Here is a 6,008-nt window from a genome sequence, read left to right as displayed (position 1 = left end):
ATGAAATAAAGGGTTAATGAAAAGAATGGTTAATGAAGAAATGGTTAATTAAATTATTAATGAATTAATGGTTAATGAATTAATGGTTAATGAGAGGAATGGTTAATGAGTAAATGGTTAATGAAAGGAATGGTCAATGAAGAAATGGTTAATTAAATTATTAATGAATTAATGGTTAATGAATTAATGTTAATAAATGGTTAATGAAATAAATGGTTAATTAAATTATTAATGAATTAATGGTTAATGAGAGGAATGGTTAATGAAGCAACGGTTAATTAAATGATTAATGAATTAATGGTTCCTTACACATCCGAAATTCCCAATCACTCCAACCCCAGGACTGGCTGCAGGGAGGATTGATTGGAACAGTTATTGATCACCGTGTGATTGATCTGTGATTGGAGCAGTTATTGATCACCGTGTGATTGATCTGTGATTGGAGCAGTTATTGATCACCGTGTGATTGATCTGTGATTGGAGCAGTTATTGATCACCGTGTGATTGATCTGTGATTGGAACAGTTATTGATCACCGTGTGATTGATCTGTGATTGGAGCAGTTATTGATCACCGTGTGATTGATCTGTGATTGGAGCAGTTATTGATCACCGTGTGATTGATCTGTGATTGGAGCAGTTATTGATCACCGTGTGATTGATCTGTGATTGGAGCAGTTATTGATCACCGTGTGATTGATCTGTGATTGGAGCAGTTATTGATTAGTGTGATTAATCTGTCATTGGGTATCTATTGATCACCGTGTGATTGATCTGTGATTGGAGCAGTTATTGATCACCGTGTGATTGATCTGTGATTGGAGCAGTTATTGATCACCGTGTGATTGATCTGTGATTGGAGCAGTTATTGATTACTGTGTGATTGATCTGTGATTGGAGCAGTTATTGATCACCGTGTGATTGATCTGTGATTGGAACAGTTATTGATCACCGTGTGATTGATCTGTGATTGGAGCAGTTATTGATCACCGTGTGATTGATCTGTGATTGGAGCAGTTATTGATCACCGTGTGATTGATCTGTGATTGGAACAGTTATTGATTACTGTGTGATTGATCTGTGATTGGAGCAGTTATTGATCACCGTGTGATTGATCTGTGATTGGAGCAGTTATTGATCACCGTGTGATTGATCTGTGATTGGATATCCATTGATTACCGTGTGATTAATCTATTATTGGGTATCTATTGATTACTGTGGGATTAATCTGTAATTGGATATCTATTGATTACTGCGTGATTAATCTGTGATTGGGTATCTATTGATCACCGTATGATTACCTGTTATTGAATATCTGTTATTATGTGTTATTGGGTATCTATTGATTGTTGTGGGATTAATCTGTGATTGGAACAGTTACTGATTAGTATGTGATTGATCTGTGATTGGGTATCTATTGATTACCGTGTGATTAATCTGTAATTGGATATCCATTGATTACCGTGTGATTAATCTGTGCTTGGAGCAGTTATTGATTACTGTAGGAATTATCTGTTATTGCTGTGGGATTGCCCCATTATTGGAACAGTTATTGATCCCTGTGTCATTAATCTGTTATTGGAACAGCTATTGATTGCTGTATTTTCACACTGTTATTGGGTATCTATTGATTGCTGGGGTTAGTCTGTGATTGGAGCAGTTATTGATTACTATGTGATTAATCTGTGATTGGGTATCTATTGATTACCGTGTGATTAATCTGTTATTGGATTTCTATTGATTACTGTGGGGTTACTCTGGGATTGGAACAGTTATTGATTACTGTGGGATTAATCTGTGATTGGGTATCCATTGATTGCTGTGGGATTGCCCTGTTATTGGGACAGTTATTGATCACTCTGTGATCTGTTATTGGGTATCTATTGATCGGGTATCTATGGGATTGTCTGTTATTGGGACAGTTATTGATCACTCTGTGATCTGTTATTGCTGTGGGATTTCCCTGTGGCTGTTTCTGCCTTTTCTCTCTTTTCCCCGTCTGTGAATTTTTCCTCTTTTTTGAGGGGCTTTAAAATCCTTTTCTCCCATTTCTGAGGCTCCTCGAGCCCCTTCACCTGATTTTTGAGGCTTTTAAAACTCCAAATCCCATTTTTGGAGTCATTTGGAAATTACTTATCCCAGATCCTTTTGCTTTTTATTTTACACTGATGGATTTTTTTTTTTCCTTTTGAGAAAACTCCTCTCATTTCAAAGCCTTTAAAGCCCTTTGAACCATTTTTAGAACTTTTAAAACCATTTATTATTTTCTTTTTTTTTTTTCCCTTTGTTTTGTTATTTTGGTGTAGTTTTTTTTTTTTTTTGGGTTTTTTTTGGGGGTTTTTTAATTTATTTTTTTTATTTTGTTTTGGCTTTTTTTGGGGGGGTTGTGTTTTTTTTTTTTTGGTTTTGTTTTGTTTTGGCTTTTTTGGTTTTTCCCTTGGGTTTGGCTTTGGGAATGGTTTATCCTGAGCTTTGGGGGCTCCTGTGCCCATTTTGGGGCCTTTGGAAACGCCTTTTTCTGGTTTTGGATTCACTTTTTGGCTTTAAAGTTGTTTATTCCTTTTTTTTTTTTTTTAGGGTAGGGGGAAGTTAAACTATTTATACCGTTTTGAGGGGTTTTAAAACCACTTGTTCCTGTTTTTTAATTTTGGCTTTAAAAGCTTTTCTTTTCTTTTCTTTTCTTTTCTTTTCTTTTCTTTTCTTTTCTTTTCTTTTCTTTTCTTTTCTTTTCTTTTCTTCTCTTTTCTTCTCTTTTCTTCTCTTTTCTTCTCTTTTCTTCTCTTTTCTTCTCTTTTCTTCTCTTTTCTTCTCTTTTCTTCTCTTTTCTTCTCTTTTCTTCTCTTTTCTTCTCTTTTCTTTTTTCTTCTTCATTTTGCTACTTTTTTTCTTTTTCCTTTTTACTTTTGTCTTTTTTCTTTTTTCTTTTCTTCTTTTTTCTTCTCTCTTTTTCTTTTTCTTTTTTCTTCTCTCTTTTTCTTTTTCTTTTTTCTTTTCTCGTTTTTATTTTTTTCTTTTTTTCTTTTTTCTTTTGTTCTTTTTTTTTTCTTTTTTTTCTTTTTTTCTTCTTTTCATCTTTTCTCTTATCTTTTCTTCTTTCTTTCTTTCTTTCTTTCTTTTTCTTTTCTTTTTTTTTTTTTTTTTGGGTCTTCAAAACCCATTTATTTTTTTCTTTCTTTTTATTTTATTTTATTTTTCCTTTAAAACCACTCAGAATTTTGGGGCTTTTTAAACCTTCTCCCTTTTCTGGGGGCATTTAAAAATAATTTCTCTTGACTTTACTATTATTATAATTATTATTATTATAATTATTATTATTATTATTTATCATCACTAAATTATTATTTTTTATTAATTTATTTTAAATCATTAAAATTTAAATATTAAAAAAGTATTTATTAAAATAAATAATTTCAATTTTAATTTAAATAAAATGTAATAATAAAAAATTAAATATAAATAAATAAATTTTAAATAATAAATATTTAATTATTTAAATAAATATTTTAAATTTAAATGGAAATAAAATTCAATAATAAAAAAATAAATATAAATAAATAAAATTTAAATAAAAATACAATTAAAATAAATATTTAAAATAATAATTTATTTTAAAATAACGTAAATATTTAATATTTAAATAAATAATTTAAATTTAAATAAAATGTAATAATAAAAATAAATAAAAATAAATACAACTTAAATAAAAATACAATTAAAAATAAATATTCAAAATAATAAATATTTAATTATATAAAGAAATAATTTAAATTTAAATTTAAAAATTTAATAATCAAAAATAAATAAAAACAAATAAAATTTAAATAAAAATACAATTAAAAATAAATATTCAAAATAATAAATATTTAATTATTTAAAGAAATAATTTAAATTTAAATTTAAAAATTTAATTAAAAAAATAAAAATAAATAAAATTTAAATAAAAATATAATTAAAAAGAAATATTTAAAATAATAATTTATTTTAAAATAACGTAAATATTTAATATTTAAATAAATAATTTGAATTTAAATTTAAATAAAATGTAATAATAAAAAACTAAATAAAACCAAATAAAATTTAAATAAAAATATAATTAAAAAGAAATATTTAAAATAATAAATAATTAATTATTTAAATAAATAATTTAAATTTAAATTTAAATAAAATTCAATAATAAAAATAAATAAAAATAAATAAAATTTAAAATAGTAAATATTTAATTATTTAAAGAAATAATTTAAATTTAAATTGAAAAAAAAATCAATAATAAAAAATAAATAAAATAAATAAATAAAATTTAAATAAAAAATACAATTAAAAATAAATATTTAAAATGATAATTTCTTTTAAAATAACGTATTTCGAGACTTTTTTGCCCATTTAAATCCTCTCACCCCAATTTTGGGACCTTTTACCACCCCTTTCCCCATTCCCAGACCATTTAAAATTCACTTTTCCCATTTTTTTTATTTAAAATGACTTTACCTGGGTTTTTTTTGCTGTTAAACCCCATCCCCTCCCCCATCCCCCATCCCCCCCCCCCCCATCCCCCATCCCCCCCCCCATCCCCCATCCCGCTCTGGGGGGACTGAAAACACTGAAAATCATTTTTGGGTTTTTTTCAAAGGCTTTTCCTGGGGTTTTATTTTGGTTTAAAAGCGATTATTCATTTTTTATTTGGGTTTTAAAATCAATTATCCCCAATCTGCCTTTTTTTTAATTTTTTTTAATTTTATTTTTATTTTTTTTTGGTTTGGTTTTTTGGGTTTTTTTGGATTTTTTCGTTTGGTTTTGTTTTGGTGGGGTTTTTCTGTTTGTTTGTTTGTTTTTGGGGTTTTTTTCTTTTTTGGTTTTCAATTTTTTTTTTTTTTTTGGAGTTTTTTTGCTTTTTTGTTTTTTTTTTTTTCTTAATTTTTTTGTTTTGTTTTGTTTGTTTTGTTTTTGGGGTTTTTTTGTTTTGTTTTGTTTTTGGTTCTTTTTTTGTGTTTTTTTTTGTTTTGTTTTGGTTTTTTTTAATTTTTTGTTTTCTTTTGTATGTTTAATTGTTTTTTGTTTTGTTTTCTTTTTGTTTTTTTTTGTTTGTTTGTTTGTTTTTTGTTTTTGTTTTTGTGTTGTTTTGTTTTTTGGCTTTTTTTTTTTGGTTTGGTTTGATTTGGTTTTGGGGTGTTTTTTTTTTTTTTTTGCTTTTTTGGGTTTTTAAAATTTTTGTTTTGTTTTGTTTGTTTAGGTGTTTTTTTTTTTGTTGTTGTGGTTTTTTTGTTTGTTTTTTTTTTGTTTGTTTGGGTTTTTTTTTGTTTATTTAGTTTTGGCGTGGTTTTTTTTATTTTTTTTGCTTTTTTGTTTTGTTTTGTTTTGTTTTTTGGGTTTTTTTTTTTTTTTTTGTTTTGTTTTGTTTTGTTTTGTTTTGTTTCAACCACCGACCCCAAATTTCCGTGTTTATTTTACCCCTCACTTGCCTTTTACCCCCAATCCCCCTTTTCGGGCATTTTTAACCCCTTTATCCCCGGTTTGGGCAGAGGGGCGGGGCCGGGGATGGGTTTCCATGGCAACGGGGGATGGGGGGGGGGGAGTCCCATGGCAACGGGAATTGGGGGGGGTCCCCATGGGAAAAGGGAATTGGGGGGGTCCCCATGGGAACGGGGGATTTTTGGGGGAATTTTTTGGGGGTCCCCATGGGAACGGGGGATTTTTTGGGGTCCCCAATGGGAAAAAGGGATTTTTTGGGGGTCCTCATGTGAACAGGGGATTTTTGGGGGCTCCCAAAACCTTTTCCAGGCGGATTTTTGGGGGGAGGCCGAGCCGGGGGGGGGGTCCGGAAATCCCGTGGGAATTTCCCGGCTCTTATCTCTCTCTTATCTCTCTTATCTCTCTTATCTCTCCACACCCGGAATTTGATCACCCGGAGCCTCCCCCAGGCCGGGGGGGGGGAGGGGACAATGACCGGGCGGTCCCGGAGCCTTCGGGCCCCCCGGGTGATCATCGACCCCCCCGCGGGGGGGGGGCGGGGCCG

This window comes from Zosterops lateralis (assembly GCF_965231275.1).
Source record: "Zosterops lateralis genome assembly, chromosome: 1".
NCBI classification, from domain to species: Eukaryota; Metazoa; Chordata; class Aves; order Passeriformes; family Zosteropidae; genus Zosterops; species Zosterops lateralis.
Note: the sequence above shows the minus strand (reverse complement) of the source record.